Here is a 21445-nt window from a genome sequence, read left to right as displayed (position 1 = left end):
CTATGATGTTACTTCTCCAATTTAACAAGCATAACCCATTTCTATGCACTTTCTCATAGGTGAACAGTTGTAATTTGTGGATATAATGGCATCATGTTCTAAATTAACCTTCAAGCAGAAATCCTTTTAAATTTCAGAAGATACAACTTAACCATGCAAAAGAGTATAAAGCATTTTTAATGAGGAAGGGATTGAATTACAGTTTTGTTTGCAGTGCTTGAGTGATAAGAGTGAGCGGGTCATAGCAGTCATTCACAATTCCAGGCTTTTCAGAAGCTTCCCTTTTTAATATTAAATACAGTGCAGGCTCTCATAGAGGATTATTTTAAAGAATTTTTTTCCTATTAGGATTTGAAAAAATCACATACAGAATGAACTGCTTTGTACTCATTTAGAATCATAGAATCATAGAATGCTTAGGGTTGGAAGGGACCTCTAGAGATCATCTAGTCCAACCCCCCTGCACATGCAGGGAAATTGACAATATTAAGCAGCAAAATCATGAAAAAAAACCTCCTTGCAAATGAAACTATTTTTTTTCCTTCTCTCACTTCCTTTTCTCTATCAAAAAAACCCAAAATCAACAAATTATACTTTTGAGATATTTTAAAATATAGTTTGTCTCCTTTTCTTGAAGCTAAACAGATGCCATTTACATATGCTATAAACCACTGCTGGTAAAACCATGTAATCTTTTTTCATCTTTTTATTATTAGTGTGTGCTAGCAAAGGCAAAAAAAGGCTGAAGAAAGCAACTTTACTGTGTAAAACTCAAATAGATTTCAAATAGCATAACGCTTAACATAGAAAAAGATATATATGTACTGGAATGCAAATAGATTTTCCAATCAATATAAACAAGACAATGTTTAGGATGCTATTGTGAATTTTCATATTGTGATACACATGAAATCTTTTGCAGATCTCTGTAGTTGATAAATTGGAAGTTTAGGCAAGAAAGACAGAGTCTGGACAATGATGAATTGCAAAAGGATCTTCTTAAGAGATGGAGGGATAACATTTCTGATGAAATATAGTATGAATAATTTCAAAACAGTTCATACTGTGCAGGAGATGGGGTTCATGGTGGGCTCCAAGTAGACCATTGCCACTTAGGAGAGAGATCTGAACAGACATGACTCTTCCTTGAAGCTCACCACTTGCTGGTGCAAATTTAGTGGTGCGTCATGTGGAAGGTGTGAGAAACATTGGGAGCATACATCCCTGAAAGGTTCTTATAGTAAGAGGACTGTGCCCACCAAAATGCCTTTGGCTTATGCCTTTGGTATATGATGAAGGGAGAGACCAGTGTGGAGAAAGCACAGGAGCGCTGCATTCCTGGCAGAAAGAAGTTGAGCAAGGGGGGCAGGAAACCTGCATAGATGGGCAAGGAGCAGCTGGGTAAACTTAATGAGAAAAAGAGCACATATGTAATGTGGAAGAAGGACCAGGCTACATGGGAAGAATATAGGAACATTGTCAGAGAATGCCAGGATGCAACGAGGAAGGCCAAGGCCCGTTTGGAATTAGAGTTAGCAAGAGATGTCAGGGACAATAGGAAGGGCTTCTTCAAATAAATCAGCAGCAAGAGGAAGACTAGGGAAAATATTAGTCCCCTGCTGAATGGGGAGGGTGCCTTGGTGGCAGAGGATGCAAAAAAGGCAGACTTACTAAATGCCGCCTTTGCCTCTCTCTTTACTGGTAAGGCCAGTCCACATGAACTACAGAGCCCAGAGACAAGAGGGAGAACCAGGACAGAGGAGGAGTTGCCAGTGGTCGAGGAGGATTGGGTTACGGATTATTTAGGCAAACTGGACACCCATAAATCTATGGGTCTGTATGGATTGCAGCCAAGAGTGCCGGGGGAACTGGCGGGGGTTATTGCTCAGCTACTCTTCATCATCTTTTAGAGGTCATGGAAAGCGGGGGAGGTGCCAGAGGACTGGAAGAAAGCCAATGTCACTCCAGTCTTCAAGAAGGGCAAGAGGGAGGAGCTGGGAAACTACAGGCCCATCAGCCTCACCTCCAACCCTGGAAAGGTGATGGAGCAGCTCATCCTAGAGACCATCTGATCAGGAGTAGTCAGCATGGATTCACCAACGGAAAGTCATGTTTGACAAACCTGATAGCCTTCTACATTGAGATGACAGGCTGGATGGACGATGGGAGAGCTGTGGATGTTGTCGACCTTGACTTCAGCAAGGCTTTCGACACCGTGTCCCATAACATCCTTATAGGAAAGCTCTGGAAGTGTGGACTGGACGAGTGTACAGTGAAGTGGATTGAGAACTGGCTGGATGGCAGAGCTCAGAGGGTGGTGATAAATGGGGCTGAGTCTGGTTGGAGGCCTGTGGCCAGCGGTGTCGCACAAGGGTCAGTACTGGACCCAGCGCTGTTCAACTTGTTTATCAATGACTCGGACGAGGGCACAGAGTGCACCCTCAGTAAGTCTGTAGGCGATACCAAACTAGGAGGTACAGGCTGGGGACCAACCTTCTGGAGAGCAACTCTGCAGAGACCAGCCTAGGCGTCATGGTGGATGACAAGTTGACCATGAAACAGCAATGTGCCCTCATGGCCAAAGCGGCCGATGGATCCTGGGGTCCGCATTAAGAGGAACATCTCCAGTAGGTCGAGGGAGGGGATCCTGCCCCTCTGCTCAGCTCTGATGAGGCTGCACCTGGAGTATTGGGTACAGTTCTGGGCTGCCCAGGACAAGAGGGCCGTGGAGCTTCTAGAGAGGGTCCAGCGTAGAGTGACAAAGATGATTAAAGGACTGGAGCATTTGTCGTATGAGGAAAGACTAAGCGAGCTGGGCCTCTTTAGCCTGGAAAAGAGAGGAGATCTTATCAATATGTGTAAGTACCTGAGGGGAGAATGTAGGGAGGATGGGACCAGGCTCTTCTCCATGGTGGCCAGTGATAGGACAAGGGGTAATGGGTACAAGTTGAAACACAGGAAATTCCATCTCCATGTGAAGAAGAACTTTTTTCCTGTGAGGGTAACAGAGCCCTGGAACAGGCTGCCCAGAGAGGCTGTGGAGTCTCCTTCTCTGGAGATCTTCCAATCCAGCTGGATGCAACACTGTGCCAAATGCTCTGGGTGTCCCTGCTGCAGCAGAGGCGTTGGACCAGATGATCTCTAGAGGTCCCTTGCAACCTTAACCATTCTGTGATTCTGTGTGCTTTTCTGTTTAAAAATAAGTGAGAAAAGCAAATTGGCTAATACAAATCTTTGCTCTGAACCTTTTCTTTTCAAAACCCTTTTCTTGAGGGGATACTGTGGGTAGTTTTGACATGAGGAGGTTATTGCATTGTCCAGTTTACATCCCATTAGAGTGGCATTGGATGTACCCATGACCCACAGAGTCCCTGACTTTGTGAGCTGGGATGGAAGAAGGTCCCATTTACAACATTATGAGGATTGTGTCCAAGATGGTGTAAGTCCTGGTAAAGGTAATGTGATTATGAACTTCTTCCAGTGTCTGCATGGGAGGGTAGGAGACAAATTCTAAGACCAGGGGTGTGCACACATGGTTAGAGAAAATGGCTACGACTTGCATTTTCCTTCTCCTGGTAACTGTGGGTGAAAATATACTCAGGAAATGGGCACGTGATCCAAATCAGGAGCGTTATTACAGAGGAAGATGGAAAATCAGGTATTATCTTCTTACTTTTGATTGGGAGGTGACATCTTCAACACCCCCTTTTTTTTTTTTAACAGACCTTGGCTTTTATCATGACCTATAATAGCTGAGAATAGAAAATTAATTTTACTCTAACTTCAACAGAGAACTTGATGAAAACTGTGATATTATTTAGTTTGCAGTGTGCTTGAAGAGCCTGTGAGAAGAAAAAAAGGAAGAAAGAAATTGAGAAAAAATATCAGATGAAAAAAGAAAAGGTGTCAGACACATGAGGTCTCATAATGTCTTATAGGATTTAGGATATAGACAGTCCAGCCTTTTTTTTTTTTTTAAGATTTGTGCCTGAGACTTGCTAGGTAGAAGAAAGCACAGAGGTGTGTGATTGCATTTTTGACTTCAAGAACCTTCATTTAAGAGTGCTGAATCAAGGTGTCTTTTCCCAGTGAAGTTTACTCTGCATACTAAGATTGAGACTTCGGTCTTTCTGCTGCTTGCCCAGCCTTGTGGACTTGGGTTAGCACCAAGGGATCCTGAACCAGCACAGCTGGTTACTGTACGCTCTTACTAACCTTGTCAGTCGTGTGTTGCACCTGTGCTTCAATAAGTGCTTCAATGCTTTGGAGATACCTTTTCAGGGACCCTTTTCCTATGACTTTTTTTTTTTTTTTTTTTTTTTACCTCTGAGCATGAGAAATGGGTCCTACTACTTAGAAGTGTGAGAACCAGTGAAGTCCTTTGTTTCCTAAAGACTGTTGGGAACCCCTTTACTGACATATCCAGGGTTTTCTTTCACAGTCACAGTTGTGGTAGCAGCAATTTTGGCTTAAAGAACATGGATGTTCTATTTACATCAGATCAGATGCTCACTGCTTCTGCCTGTAGCATCCCTGAAGGGTCAGGATATACCTCAGAGTGTGCCATGTGCCTAGTGTAAGTTTAAAATGAGGGTCCAGCATAAGAATTTATTATGTTTTAATAGGAAATAATAATAATTGTAAGCATTTATCCTTCTTTATTTAATTTGCAATTCACTGCTTGCTACATGCTGTGCAACATGATTGCATGCAAAGAAGCTGTGCTGTTTGAAGGCAAGTCCTCAAATGTCAATGTTTAAAAGCAGCCTGAAATATTAGTCTTTGCCTGTATCTGTTGTATTTGATTGGACTTTAGGGTCACTTATTATAGAACTGAATAGAATAATAATAATAATAAAGTATTCAATTTCTTAATGTAATTTTTCTATAATTAGATAGGGAATGGAAACTACTCAATATAATTGTTCTACTGCATAAATCTTTCATATCCACAGCAAATGGCTGAGGGAAGAAATAGAACCTTCCTTCCCCTCCTCCCCTGGTCTTCTCCCTCTGTCTTCATCTTCTCTTCTGATTTTGCTTTTTGAAGTACCAAAGTGAGTTTCACAAGGCCATAAACACGGCACTTATTTTGCACAAACAAAACAGTTGTCATCTGGAGACAGAGACTGCAACTTCCTTAAAATTTAGGGGTCCGTCATATCAGGATTTCTAGACTATACCAGAGACTAGGACTAGAACCGTAGTAGATGATGTAAAACATTAAGTGATGGCAGTTAGCACTCATTGAGTGATTTTCTAAACACATATGTTCCTGCCCCATTAGGCTTTCATTACATAAAAACCACTGGTGAATTTTGCAAATTGATTGTGGAGAACAATATAGCAAAGGCAATAACTTGTCACTGTGTCCTTTTGGGGTGGAAGAGATCAAAAGGAGGAAGGTTGGCAAGCAGCGTCTGATCTCACAAGCTTCTCCCGTGGCATTTGGCAGCAGTCTGACTTGTGTAAGACATATTTAGCTTTTTCGATTTAATAAAATCCAACCTCAAGAAATATTCCTGGTCTGGAAAGAAAACATGAATAATTTTATTCAAGTGTAGGAGCATCAATAAGCAGCAGATTTGAGTGCTGTGGGTTGAAGTGGATATTGTCTTTCAGAATCCTGTCATTGTGAAAGATAAGCACCACATAAATGTACCTTTAATATTTGAAATCTAGAAACATTGCAGTTCAAAGAATTCTTAAGGGAGTTGAAGTATTGCTTTGTTAGCTCAATTGAAACATTTCATAATTATATAATTTGCACTAAAGAAAAAATAGCCTTGTAAAACATGAGGAAGAGTCATTTCAGCTTTTATATCAATGTTTGTTTAAAAACAAATCTTTCTGGGCACGTCAGTCTAGTATGCACTGTGGGAGAAGCAAAACTGATTTTTGCTTTCAAGTTTCTGATTGAAGGACTCCTCCTTCAATATTTTGTCATGTTAAATATGGCAAAAAATGGATCACAGAGGTGTTCTGAGGTAGAAAATATGTCCTCTCTGTTTCTTTTTTTCTTTTTTTTTCCTACTTTGGAGGTCTCTGTTTCATCCCAGTTCCTAATAAAGCTGTAGTCCAAGCCCTGAAAAACTTTGATGAAATGCAATTTTTTTTTTCTGGTCATCCCTAACAGTGACTGATTTAATGCCTAGGAGCTCATACTTAATATTAATGGCCATGACAAACTTTTCTCGCCTAGTGCTTTGCCCGAGTTGCCTTATTCAGGCTATTTAGCACAGGAAAGAAAATGTATTCACCAGACAGCATAGACATCATTGGTATTGTAGGAGTGATGCAGGAGTGTAGGTTTTCTATTACTGAGCAGGTTAATGCATAAGATAATAAGATTAAAGGCATTTGAATATACAGCATACTTGCTGGGACTTCTGTTGCATTAGTGTTTCCTAATCTACGATTCAGATTGTTTTATAAATCTGCTTTCTTTGCTGCTGTCAGATTTTACCCAGTAAAACATGCCCGTGAATACACAGTGTGTGTGCTGTCTTTAGGTGTCCTCGGTTGCAAGTGTGGAAATTCTATTTATTTTTATTTTTGCTATTTTTTTTCCTGAAATCTTGTGTATAATAGTTGGAGTGGCTAAAATCATAGAGGCATCGTAGAAAGGGCTGGCTGTTGAGAAGATGGTAGGGATGGAAACGCGGCAGCTCGTGCTCTGCCCGCTTCCAGCACAGTCTCGTGGTTACACGGTGATATCCCTATAGCAAACAATGTGCCATCTTGTGGTTTCTATAGCCTCTGCAGTTAGATTAATAGAGAATGATCAAGTGTTGGCTGAAATACATTTCAGGCCCCTTTTGCAACTTGACAAGTTGCATTCATGCTTTAGCTGAGAGTAGAGAGGGAACAGGGTCTTTTTGTGGGGGAGAACACTAAGGGTACTGGAAATATATTGAGATGAAGCATAGGAATTTTGAAATATGTTTTATTATTATTATTATTATTATTATTATTATTATTCTCTTTTTCTTCCCCTTCTCCTACTTTTTTCTGCCAGAACATGATCCATCAAGCAATTTGCTCTCATTGTTCATCCCCCATCCCAGTGTGATGATTTTTGCAACTGTGAGGTTGGTTTCTGTTTGTGCATTCTGCTTGCACTCTATAATTAAAATAATTAACATGCTGACTGCTGTGTCTTTTAGATGGAAGCTTTTAGCAGTGTCTAAACAGGCCACAGCTTTGGAAGGTACATCTTTTTACTTAACTAGCTTCAATATAGACAATCAATCGCATGTTTTTTTTTTTCTTTTTTTTTTTGTATTGCAAATAGTGCATCAATAACCAGGTTTATTCCAAAATGAAAGGTAATGCAAAGAAATGTGATTTAGTATAATATATATATATATATATAAACAAAAAAGAAATCCCAATTATTTTACAGCCTAGAGTCATACTTTTAAGAAAATCCTTGTCCCTCTTATGCTTCATTTCATAGCATATTTTGGCAGTTTTCCTAGACAAGGCTTTGAAACAGAATTTCTCCTGAAAAATTAAAATGTCTTTAATAAGAAACATAGTGCTATAGCTAGTAAGTCTATCTGCAGTGTCAGAGAGGACATATCTGAACCACAGAAGCAGAAAATGTGGCCAATGATGGGACATTTGTGTGGGCAGGAATTAGCTCATAGATCAATTCATGTGTTAAAAAATGTATCGTGCCACTTCTGCACAAACTCTCTGCAGAGTGACCTGCTCTTTCCAGGACAAGGAAGGAGAGGACGGGGCATCTTCCCCTTCCTCTTCTTCTCCCTCTTCTGCTTCCCCTTTCCCCTTCCTTTTCCCTTCCCTCCCTTCCCCTAGTTAAAATCTAGCATCGGGATTAATAAAAGAGTTGCACTATGAACAGACAGTGAGACTTCACAATTTCACTGCAAGCTGTAGATCTACTGACCTTTGAACTGCAAATGGTTCATTTTCATATCAAGATTCACTTTCATCATACTTTATTCATCTGCAGGACACCTGGAACCTTGTCCGTTGTATGAAATTATCAAATAAACAAACTTCTTTGTCCAGATTTAACTGTATGAAAGAAAAACTTGTCAAAAGTGTTAGTTCTAGGCATCTTTCAGTCCAGATGAAGTCATTAACATTCCTGTTTGCTTTTTACAACTACATCCTCTCTGGTTTGAGTGTTTGCAAATGTTCAAAGTTTGTAGTTTAACCACTTTTTTTTTCAGGAAACCAACTGTAAGGCTTGGAATATAGACCTTGATAAATGCTCATCTATTTCTTAATTTCCTTTTCCGGAGATACTGTCAGAGGTTTCTGATGGAACAGCTCTGTCACAATATGGAGGATTCATACTTCCTTGTTCTTTGCTAGCAAATTTGGGGCAAACATACGGTATTTTGAAAGAGAACTGAAGTTTTCAACATATTCATACTTCTGTGAACAATCCTGTTCTGTCAGATTGTAATGAAAGACCAGGGAAAAAAAGGTTTCTCTCTATCTGCTCTGTGATTAAACAGAAGACTTGGGAATGTGGGACAATTGCTTTTCATAACCCTGTGTTATATCCAAAGAGAAAGTGTGTTACGCATTTCCAAAGAAAGACATCCAAACTCTTGTGCAAGAGCTGGTCAAGCCAGTGCATAGTTGGATCTAGCTTGGTCTCAGCAAGAATTTGGCACTGAGATTGCTTGACTCCATCTGAAGATTTGACACCTATGTGTGACTCATTCCTTCAGCTAGATTATTTTTGCATGTGTTTCTAATCAGATATCACTTTGTTTTTTTCTGAGCAAAAAGGTTGTGAGCTATTAATTTTGGAAGATCAGGAGCATGTTTTGGCCTTCGTAAGCAGATGCAATCTCTCTTTAATCTCTGTACTGATGTGAAACACAGAGAATATTTGGGATGCATACTTTAGTGTGATACTTAATGCTTGGAAAAAAGTTCTGTGCCCATGGTCGTAATTTCACCTTTGAAACTTTAAAAAGGGGTTACACAAGTGCTGGGCAACAAAAGCAAACTTTTTTATACAAAAGCTTTAGACTACAGAAGACATAAGAAATCAAATGGAATTAATTTGTGAAGGAAGTATTTGAGGTCCAGGTCAGGAATTTATAGTTTAGATCAGCTTCATAAAACAGAAAGAAGCTAGAAGAACATATACAGCTGTGAGTATTAAAGCCTGTGGAAAAAAAGTGATAAAGAAAAAGAAGGAAAGAAAAGCAGAATGTTGATGAAGGCGAAGTATAAGAATGAAATATATGTTTCCCTATAGTCTTAAATATTATGCTATTCATAGTATTCTCCACATGAATGATTCAAGCTGTTATTTTAATATTTGAGATTCATAGTTTTTTGAGTAAGTATATCCTGTTTAGTTTAAAATAAAAGCATCTTAAATTGTAAGAAAATTAAAAAATCAGACTTCGAAGAGGCCTTGGGAGGATTCTAGTCCAACCTCCTGCGCAAAGCTGTGTCAACACCGATTTCAGACTATATTGGTGAGGGATTTTTCCAGCCAAGTCTTAAAAACCTCCAAGGACCAACTCCACAGTCTCTCTAGACAAGCTGTTCCAGTGTTTAAATTCTTACAGTAGTCTGCAATAGATAGGCTGGCTGTGCATATGGTTGAGTTGCCAGCTTGGCCTTCTGATTCCTTCCTTGAAAACATGGTTCTCTGGATCGGTTCAGGTCTTGGCTGGAGTTTAATCAAAGCTAAGCCCCCCGCAAAAAGATAAATCTCAGTCATGAGACTGACACTGAAAGAATGCATCCAAAAAGAAGTCATTTAAAAAAAAAAAACATTTAATTTAAAAAGAATCTAATTTATTTTATTTGGCTTGTCTGGGTTATTTTTAGGCCGCCTATTGCCACTATCATCTTTTGTAAACTGTGTTATTTTTTCTCTTTTGTTATTATCAGGGAGCAGATTTCCTTCTTAGTCTCCCCTTTTTTTCTCAGCACAGAGATATTTGGTATGTTATGCCAGACTTTTTATTTAATATAATTTGATGTTGTGCCAGACTTCTTAAACTTTTTTATTTCTTAAGATACTGTATGGCTGTCAGTTTTCTTTTCCTTCTTTGCCCAGTTTCACATTTTGCAACCACAAGTGTGATCTCAGCAGTGAACTTCATTAAACTTCAATTCTTGGCTTAATTTTTGCTGTCTCTGGAACAGTAGGAAGTGAATATTCTTAAGTTTAGAAAACGTTGACATGAGGATATTCAGGAAACAAATCAACAATTGCCTAGTTTATTTTGGAGAAAACTTTCAAGAATGTAGTTTGGGCTTCTAAATTTCTTAGTTTTTTTTTTTGAAAAGTTTCCATTTACTGTAGCACGTGTAACAGTTTTGCAGGCAAATATATTTCTCAGCCAAGTGTAGAGTGTTGAAAAACACAAGATGTTTTTGCTTAATTTTTAATCCATTTTTTGTGGTACACTGAGTACTTCGTTGTCTGTACAGTGACCTTTTCAATTATGCAATCACTTTAAAAATATATTGTTAATAATATATCTGTTTTGGTCTAGTTGGACTGTCTGTGCAATCACTGAACATTAACCAAGGGAACACAAGATAGAACATATACAAAATTAAATGCTAAAAGTTAGGTTTGAAACTTGGAAAGTTACCTTCACAAGGATAGTGTGTGTGTTTACTAAACAGAGAACATCAAATATTCATATTATATTATTCATAATATTCTGTAAGTGCAACAGAAATGATCAAGTGATAGAAACTCTTGGAGGACTCTTCAGAAGCAGAGAGATAAAAGGATAAAACAAAAGTAATATGATTTGCTAAAAGCATCTGGCAAAATGTCAGGGTTTTTTAAATCATTTGAAGCTATTCTTAGTGAATCATTATGTTTGATTAATTCTTTTCCAAAAAAAAAAATATCTTTTGGAAAAAGAATTCAAATTTATGTAATCCATTATGCTTTAACCCTTTAAGGCTACCTTGTGTTTGATAATTAGCAAGGAATTTCAAAATTCACATATCAACATTAAGCAAATCAAAGTTCTGTTTAAATCAGAGTAATTTAAATATAAATGTACTTTGTGTAAATGCAACTGTTCTTAATCTGCCAAATTCACTGACTCAGATCGAAAAGGTTAAAAAACAACTTTCACATCAGGAGTTAACTGTTAGTAAGAAAAAAAGAAACAACAACAACCCTACACTACAAGAGGTCTGGACTTACTCTTAAATTTGCTATGTGTAGAAACTTGTTATAACGGAGAAAATTTTATTTACCCCAAGCGTGTAGCTTACAGAAGATGAGATTTTCTCTTTCCATTTTCCCAGATACACTAGTAATAACCAAGCACAGATTATTTTGTTTTTTTAGCTTCTATCTTTATCCTGTTTGGAACCGCTTTCTTTGCTACATTGATTTGTTTGTGCATGGGGACTTCACTGTTTTACATATCCATGATGATCAGTCTTGTCTTTCCCTCTTCTCTCCTTTGCTTTTAGGAGCTGTGAGACATTACTCAACATGCTTTTTGTGTGTGTGTGTGTTTGGTTTGTGTGTGTGTGTGTATAAAGGCTCAAAGAGTCTCATTTAACTGAGGTTAAATAACTGTATTTTTTCTTTAACTCTTGGACCTTGTCCACCCAAGCGATTTACTGAAGTGATGACTTCACATCAGCTCTGGGTTCTTCACCCAACACAAACTGCCCAAATAAATTGAGATGCCTGGGAGACATCCAATCTCCATCAAGTCTTGGAGATTCTGGGGTTTGGGGATGCTTGCATATACTGACATTGGAAAGGAAACCTTGCTGAAGGCAGGGCTGCTGATCATTTGGAATATTACTGGGAATATTCACTAAGGAAAATTGGACATTGGAGCATGTCCAAAGACAGACAACAAAGCTGGTGAAGGGGCTGGAGCACAGACCGTATGAGGAGCAGCTGAGGGAGCTGCAATTATTTAGTCCAGAGAACAGGACACTCAGGGGTAACCTTATCACTCTCTACAACTACTTGAAAAGAGGTTGTAGTGAGGTGGAGGTTGATTTCTTCTCCAGATTAACTACCGACAGTACAGCAGGAAATGGCTTCTGGTTGCTCTGGGGAAGACTCAGGTTAGATATTAGGAAAAAATTCTACATGGAAAGAGTGATGAAGCATTGGAACAAGCTGCCCATGGAAGTGATGGAGTCACCATCTCTCCATGGAGAGATGGCAGAGAGAGGCAGTGTTCAAGAAACGCACAGATAGTAACACTTAAGGTCTTGGTTTAGCAGGCATGATAGTGATGGTTTAAGGTTGGACTCAACCATCTTGAAGGTCTTTTCCAGCCATCATGATTCTATGATAATATAAGATATATAGCAGAACAGGGTCATGGGCTTCAGGTATTTGGTTCAATGCTTCTGTAGGCAATCCAGGACGTTGTTGCAACTTGCACAGATTTTTCATGTACGTTAAAAGTGTTAGAAATATTAGAAAAAGGAATTCGAATTTGACTGAATCTGACTGAAGCTGCCCCTCAGGCTGAGAGTTATGAACCATGTCTCAAAGAACTGTGGTGGAGCTCAAGATAACTCCAGCCAAATGGCTGCATGGCTCATTATGTGAAAAATGTGGTACCACCTTTCAAACGCCTTTCCACAGTTTCCCATGGTCAGTGGGGTTTAAACTGAATTTTGCACAAAAATATTAGGGCAAAATAACTTTGAAAGCTAGTGCCAGGTAGCTATGAGGTGAAAGTGTTAGCTCTTTTTAATGATGCCTGCACTATGTAGTCGATCCTTGAGACACAGCACACACTTTCATCTCTTGTTCTGGTCCATATTTGCCGAAGCTGAGCAGTTAACACCTACTATCAGTATCTCTGGCATCATAGGCTCACTAAATGAAACAGCTATTTGTTCAGAAACTCATATTTGCTTTTTTTTTAGTTTTATTAGCTACTAATGGCAAAACAAAATGAAAAGTGTTGGCATTAATATTCAGTAGGGGGTAAAATCAGCATCAGTCAAGTGTACAAGTTACACTAATAGACCTCTCTGTTTATCTGAGAGTGTGTTATGTAAGTCATCATTCTTCTTTTAAAAAGAGAAATCATGGAGTGATAAATAATGTATATTTAATAGCAATCATCCTTTGTCCTTATTAGAGCGCATCATACAAAAAGGTTTAAAATATTTAGGGCTCTGAAAAAATCAAATATGTTTGCATCTAAAGCATGTTTATTCAATTGTCATTTTTATTAGTAAACACTAATTATGTATTTCATCCTATTATTTATGATATCAATATGACTATATTCTGTGTTAATTGGTTGCATTTTATTAAGATACGTAGAATGTGAACTTCTGCAGGATCAGGATGGGAAGTATAAGACCAATTAAGTTAAAAAATGTTTTCCCCCCTGCAGCACCACCCAGGCTGTGTCTGAAAACACCTGGACTTAGCATATATTAATTTTAATATGTTGAGAAACCTTCAGTCATATACTGCAGCATCCTTTAACAAGATGAATGCTAACTTTGCTTGCCTTAAAGAATCTCCTGTTGAAAGGATTATTATCTGAGTATCTTTAACACTATCAAAATGCAGGCAAGAAAGAGGATTGGGAAAGGTCTTCCAGCAGAAAGGCTTATAGTAGTAATAATGCAAAAAGATGTGAGGGTACTGATGTCTGAGCAAGGGGACTGGGAATGTGATCAGAAACTTGAGAAATGGAGGCTGAAAGAAGCTAGATTCAGGGAGTGAAGCTGGGTAAGCTACTGCTGGACTAGAACAGAGCTCGGCAGAAGCAGCTGGTCACAGGACTGAGGAACCTACCCTATATACAAAACAGTCTCCTGGAGTTTTAATCGAGTAGACTTTGGCAAAAGTCAAAATACTGATACTATAACAAGCAGATGATATTTTCTATATAGAAAACATTTATTATCAGTACATGTCAAAGAGAAAAAAAAGATTTGAAATTTAGTAGAAAGGAAAGTTGCTTAGAAGGAAAGTTACAATTATTTAGTTATAGTTATGACAACTGCAGTACATGAATGTGGTGAGTAAGTAGAATGATAACATCTATTGGGAATGCTTCTTATTTCCTACAAAATCTTTTTTTTTTTTGTTTCATAACTTTTGTCAGAGGTCACATACTAAGCTAAAATTTTCAGTGCTGTGTGCTTGTGCTTTAAGGTGATTGATCTCATCATTTGTTTCTGTATTTTCACAGTTTCAACCAGAACAACTAAGTCATTTATGGAATTAGGTTAGGGAGGGAAGATACATTATGGTTTAGCAATTTAAATAATTAAATAAGCCTGCAAATATTTTTTTTCTGTCTCCTTGATGTTCCTGCACTTTTGGAGATGCGAGATGACCTTTAAGGGTATGCCTTCACCCTTCCCTCTGAAAATGCAACCAAATTTGACTGAGTTTTAACCCAGAGGTCATATAGGCTCTGTTTATCTTTGCTAGAGATAATAATTAAGTTTTCAAAGAACTCATTTTCCTTGTACATTCTTGTTGCACCTTGTGAAGAAACGGACTCAGTCTGGGGTGCAGAGTGAGACAACTTTATTTCCAAACCGACTTCTTTTTATACTTTCTTAACACAAGTGTTGCAAAGCGCACAACCAATCAGCATCTGGCCACCTGCGCGGTTGTCTGGCTTTGTTTCTTTTCTTCTGGCAAGACACGTCGCACACGAGGCAGGGGGAGGTGTTCCTCAGTCCTCGTCTTTCTCGGCTCTGTCCCCCATCTGCTGCAAAGACTGACACCCTTGTGGTTAACTATCTGCTAACAAGGTACTATTGTCTTTGAACAAGCCTCCACATCTCACCCTTCTTTATTTGTTTTTGTTTGAACAGCCATGACTTAATTAAATGATCTATCCTTAAACACATAACAAGAAACAAAGCAGGCACACTAACAATAAACGAAATATGCCAAACATCAACAGGCTGTCCTACTAGACAGGTTACAAACGGATTTACTGGACTAGATAATCTTCTGTGGAAATCCCTAAGGAGGGACGGAACCAATTAATAGTTCCCAAAAGTTTTTGAAGATCATTCAAAGTCCTTATGTCTGTCTTTAGGGTCAATGATTGTGGTCGAATTTGATGATCAGAAATTCTCCATCCTAAATATCGCCAAGGCGGACTTTCCTGTACTTTATCTTCTGCAATTTTTAATCCTGCAGCTGATGCTGCTCGCGTAATCTGTTGCAGAGCCTCTTCTGCTGTTTCCTTTTGCTCTGCAGCAATCAATATATCGTCCATATCTTCCCATCGGCACAGTACAGGGTGGTATCGGAGTCCATACCATTATCTTAATTTCTCCTTTGAAATCTGCATTGACAACTCCAGGTAACACACAAACAGCCCTTGTCTCGTGGTTGAAGATCGCCCAATTAACAGTGCTGCCATTCCTCGCCCCAGGGGGCCGTGGACACCAGTTGGAATTAGCACAACTGATGTATCAGTAATTAGCACTTCTATTGTGGTGGCCAGGTCCACCCCGGCGCTGCCGCCTGTGCTGGCGCACAGGCGGCGGCTGCTTCCCGGTGGGAGCCACTCCGAGGGGTGATTTGCCGTCATGGCGCGACCCCTCGCCGCGCTCCGCTTGAAGTTTCCCGAAGGGGCTAGCGGTCGACCTTCCTTATCAAATTTTGATCGACACTGATTAGCATAGTGTTGTCCTTTGTGGCAGCGCGGACATAGTCCAGGCGCTCCTTTGTTTGCTTGTGTTTTCGGACAGTATTTACGAATATGCCCAAATTGGCCACAAGCAAAACATGGCCTTTTCATAGACATTGTTGCAAATGTTTCGGCCATCAGTGAATATTCATACTGTTTGGTACCGACATTAATACATGCTTTTAGCATGTCATCAATAGTAGGGTTCTTTAGTGGCCGCAAAACTCTCTGGCAATCGGGGTTAGCATTCTCAACTGCTAGTTGCTTAAATATGTAGCTTCGTGCTTGTTCATTATCAATTTGTTTCTCCAGAGCCTCATTAAGCCGATCCAAAAACTTCATATATGGCTCATTCGCATCTTGTCTTATACTAACAAAAGGTTGTCTTTGTTTACCACTCTCCGGAACGGCCTCAAGGGCGCGGAGAGCAAGTGCCTTAACTTGTTGCAGGCCCTCAGGGGGGATTTCTGCTTGTGCTGTTGTAGCACTGTGATCGCCCTCCCCCATTAGCACGTCCACAGTAACAGCCCGTAAAGGACCTTTTTTCGACAGCCGCTGGTTTTCCTCCCCCTGAGCTCGAGCAAGCTCTCTCATTTTCGATTCCCACATCGTGTATTGCATATCAGTCATAATGAGGCGAAACAAAGTTTTAAAATCATGGGGAGTAAAAACCGAAGAATCACAAAGAGATTGTATAAGGTGGGTGGTATATGGTGCGCCAAGGCCATGATCTGTCACCGTACGTCGCACGTCCTTAATAAGATTATACGACAAACCTTCCCAACGCGGATTCTGGTCTGGTGCACAGATAACGGGAAAGGCTTTCAGCATGCCCACATCCCCCGCCTGTTTTGCTCCTCGTTTTACTGAGGCCCATTTATCGTGAGGATCCGGGGGGTATAGGTCTGGCTCCTTTCCAGGGTCAATAGGACCCGGACCAAAAGGATCATCGTCCTGGTCATCAGGTGGCAGTACCGCAAAGGCTTTTGCAGCACGTTTTCTTTTCTGATTCTCATCAGGACACGATTGAGGTAAAGGAGGCGCGGAGGGGATGGCAGGGGCCCCGATCCCGTCATTTATGTTCGACTGCAACCCACTATGAGATTTCAATATTTCGAGTACAACTCGCCATTGTGGCAACAGGTTAGCAGCAGCCTTATCACCGCGCGTGGCACTATCCCACAGTCGGACCCCAATTTGGTCCCATCTTTCCAGATTAAAAACATTCTTACTATTCACCGAAGGATCGTCTTTAGAAGCCCATGCAAGAACCTTTTGCGGCTCTTCTTCACCTAATTTTTTTCTTTGCGGTTTCAAGTTTTTAGGAGAAGCTTCTAAATCGTCCTTTTGTTCCTTCATTAGGTATGAACCCATAGTTCCCAGCCGCTTACCTCTTTCCTTTCAAGAGGCTTTTAGTGTGCACACAAAGTAAGCTTCCTTTCAGCTTGATCCTTACGCTTCCTTTCAGCGTGATTCCCGGGAGTTCAGCTGGGCGGTGCAACCGGAGAGACAGCTAGTCTTCGAGCCCCACGTTGGGCGCCATTTGTTGCACCTTGTGAAGAAACGGACTCAGTCTGGGGTGCAGAGTGAGACAACTTTATTTCCAAACCGACTTCTTTTTATACTTTCTTAACACAAGTGTTGCAAAGCGCACAACCAATCAGCATCTGGCCACCTGCGCGGTTGTCTGGCTTTGTTTCTTTTCTTCTGGCAAGACACGTCGCACACGAGGCAGGGGGAGGTGTTCCTCAGTCCTCGTCTTTCTCGGCTCTGTCCCCCATCTGCTGCAAAGACTGACACCCTTGTGGTTAACTATCTGCTAACAAGGTACTATTGTCTTTGAACAAGCCTCCACACATTCTGAAGGTTATTACTTCTCTTTGTGCTAACTAACCAATGTGCATGCATGCTCTACTATATAGCTACTATATGCTATACTATATAGCGTACATGCATGCATAAAGCTATACTAAATAGCTTTAAAGCATGATTTGACCTCCAAGTTGTAACCAGCTTTTCTCATAACAACCTCTTGATCCTCGGATGTGAAATAGGCCCTGGGACTAAAAGCGCAGGGCCTTTCTTTTCTTGCACCCCAGAATAATATCAGAATATTAATTTAGGTACAGCACTGTGTTAAGGTACTCTGGTAGAGACCCGGTGAGACTGGCATTAGTGTTTATACAAATCCATTTGTATAGATATACTCTGGGAATGAAAGGGCAAGGAGGTGGCAGCTGACATTGTGGTAGACGAAAGAAATCATAAGACTGAAGCTCACAAGGTAAACTAGAGCATGGAGAGATAAAGATAATAAATGAATATATAAATAAACCCTCATGCTAATCTTGGGTGCTTGATTTGAAATATCTATGGTCTGGTAGTTCAGAATTCTTGGTCTTGCAGATCACTTGAAATATATAAGACAATTAGTGTTCACCTCAGCTGCAGGCTTTTAGTTTTCTTTGATATTGCTGCAGATTATGTTTAATGCTTTTGAATTGTAGGTCAAGAAAATGAGGCACGTGCATTGTCCACATGTGAAAATGTTGGCCCAGCAGTGGTAGAAGAGGGCATCAAATCCAGTAGTGGATAGAATGATTCAGTGTTGTGAACCGTAAGATCTACTTGATATCCCTGACTCATTATCTGTAGATGAGATAGAGGTCTTAAAAGCAGCTTCATTCGCTTCATATGTAATCTTAATTTATTTCCAGGGGAGCATGGAGAAAACAAGGACTCAGATTCCTAGTTTTTTCTTAGCTATTACAGATCATATTTTTTCTTCCAACCAATGAATGTGCTTTGCCCAGTTAAACAGTAGGTACATATGACGTTCCATATGGGTAAGCGACTTTAATGATCATTCTGAAATGCTTAATCAGATGGCAAATATAACATCTGTTTACATATCTCCTTTAGAGATAACATTCTAACATTCTTTTCAAAGTCACCCTGAGGGCTTGGGGAGATAATATCATGCGACAACTCAATGGTTCGTTATTGGAGAAATTGAGGATTATTCTTTTTGTAGTTAACATTGATAACTACAGAATTGCAAAAGGTCTTGTAAAATATAGAAATTACTACAAACAGAATGATTTAAAATCTGATAAGGTCTGTCTTTAGAAGTAGAAATGTGAGTGTAATGAGTATGGAAACACAAAGGGCCAAATTCTGAACTACTTGTGACTGCTTAACTATAGGATCTATTTGGAGAAAGAACCATTAATTTTCCTGATCATCCCATTAGCTTTATCCCATCCAAGGCATACATGTTAAGGTACAGTTTAGTGCTCTGTTTAGTGCTCAGGTGAAATTTGTTCTGGCCAAGGTGGCGTTCAACTTTTTGTGAAGTAGGATATTCACACATGTAAGGGTTACAAGCCCAAGGAAATAGGGACCTCTCATCATCAAATGAGTTTTCCTTATTATACGCTGTCTCAATGTGCATCCTGCCAGCTTGCAGATTTAAAATGAGATGAATTTAACTACTTCTCAGGACAAACTAAACTGGGTCTGGGATATTACTTTATGAATACATGATTATTACTTTATGAATACATGATATGTTTACATTTTACATGCAAATTGTTAACTTTTATTTGAAAAAAACATATCTGTAAATTGCTGCCACATTGCTAGTATCTCTATTAGAAGACCATCTATGTTGTGGTGAGTTGTTTTTTTCTTGAAGCACAATTGCAATAAAATGTCTCAGTCCTAGTCAGACTTCCTATGCTGTTAACTTGTCCATGTGATTTGTTCAAGCTCACTTGTTTAGGTTGATTTGTTCAAGCTCACTTGTTTAGGTTGACCCTTCTAGGTCACTTGTGAAGTTAGGTTCTCCTTCTAATATCATTTCCTTATGACTGAAACCAGCTGTTGGGGTCTTACAGTCCAGGTTCTCCCACACTTCCTAATCTACTCTGTTCCCCATTGCTCCAGGCTTTTGGGTACATTATTTCAGTTTTTGAGATGTATGACAGTGAAAAACAAAAAGAGCTGAATATTGTAAACGGGTTTCCTATAATAGCAGTTAATTTTAAGCTACACTGGCACCCAGATTATTCCCCTAACCGATGAATCACTCAGCATGGTCTGCCTTGGAGATTAATCAAGTAATTACATGGGAAGTTCCGATGAACTGGACCTGCATAAAAATTTCAGTGCTATTCTTGGGCTACTGAGTAGTAAAATATGATAAGAGCTTAACTAAGAACTATCAGCGTTTTGTAGTTTTGTATGTTTGGAAACCGAGTAAACTGCCACATAACATATTTCTGACAATCCTGGAATTATTCCTAATTTCAGTAGAATTTGCTGAATAGTTTTCAATCTGAAAAACATTTTGGAGGCTTCGTTCACAGGAGAAGGTTTGAGAAAATAAGACAACAATACACAGTGCTTCAGGCAGTAATTTTAGCCAAGATCAGATCCTGCTTTGAACTGAGAAAGTAATCCAGTCTTCTCTGCATTGGAGTGTTCTGGAACTAAAATGGCTTCTTCGGAGTTCTTAAACGTGCTTTGAGACCCAGAGCAAGCAGGAAAGAATGGTCCTAATTGACAGCAATTAGTACTGTTGTTTTGTTGCTGCCTCAGACACTTGGAGTTTAGCTGCCTTTCTCCTCTCTACTCATTGGCATTACATGCCAGTCCACATGTATTCATGTAGGACAAGGCCATGTGCTCAGCCATTTCTTGTGCTAGAGTAAGGGTCAGGTTGGTCACATCAGTTTAGTAATGGAATATAGAGTAAATGTCATAGGACTCCTTGAACTCATGTTAAATGTGGCACTCAGAGTAGCCCTATAGATTCCATATGTTCCAGACATGGTGGATATAAGAAAAGAGAAGACCCTATAATGCCTCAACATAATGATTAATGAGTCTTATTCTTTTGTTTCTGGCAGAACTGAAGTGTATCCTACAGTGTTTGTTTGTCTGTGTTGCATATAAAAAGGAGTATCATGAAATTACTTTCACTGAAGTGATTGGGCTCAGACTGAGCTCCAGCGAAATGGGAGCCATCAATTTCACAGGTTCAAATTCAGTTTAGAAGTGTCTAGGACCATTAAATCCATTCTAACAGTTCGATTTTGTGGATTTGTGTCTACAGTCTGAGTTCTCTGGTATCCTCCTGTATCTGCGCTCTTCCACACCACATTTTAATATAGCATCATAGAGAATTTAATCTATATTGAAGGCTTTTCCTATTAATGGCAAGATGATTGTATTTTGTGGGCCATGATCTGTCCACCACTCCCTGGGAACAGAAATCCCAGACCCAAGAGTCTCAATGTTATTGTGTTCCATCTGTCTTTGCTAAACAACTTGAGCAGGATCCTAAACTGAGATACCCAGAAGAGTGCAAAGGCTTGGGTTTGTGTCAGGATATATCTGTTGAGTCAAGTCTAGTGTATGTTCAATACTCTTTACGTGGAATGACATGAAAGACTTTCAACAGAGAAATTATTTGCATGGCTTTAGGTAGATAATTGTTTACTGACTTTTGCTGCCAAAATTCCAACTATACATAAATGCTCTTATGCCTGTAAAGGCTTGGAATATTACTTGGTCATGAAGAATTAAATATCTACAATTTCTGAATCTGCAGGGGTTACTCCCTACCTCTTAAACTTGTGCCAGAGCTTTTAGAGGGAGAATAAAAAAAAAAAAAAGCCTAGGTATCTGTATATGTATAGATATGTATATATAAATATGAGACTGAGTTAGCATAGCAATTTTATTTTTAAGCAGTTTCTTTAGTTTTCTCACATCTCAAAAAATACAAA

At 39.5% G+C, this 21445-nt stretch overlaps 1 protein-coding gene across 14 annotated transcripts in view; it reads left to right on the top strand.

Annotated features, from left to right (window-relative positions):
- Window positions 1-21445, top strand: part of DLG2 (discs large MAGUK scaffold protein 2) — a 946755-nt gene that overhangs the window by 515705 nt on the left and 409605 nt on the right. The gene's annotated exons all lie outside the window — the stretch shown is intronic.

Source organism: Tinamus guttatus, unplaced genomic scaffold (assembly GCF_059628265.1).
Source record: "Tinamus guttatus ecotype Peru unplaced genomic scaffold, ASM5962826v1 Tinamus_guttatus_pri_ptg000602l, whole genome shotgun sequence".
Classification (NCBI taxonomy): domain Eukaryota; kingdom Metazoa; phylum Chordata; class Aves; order Tinamiformes; family Tinamidae; genus Tinamus; species Tinamus guttatus.
This window is presented reverse-complemented; position numbering and strand designations above follow the sequence as displayed.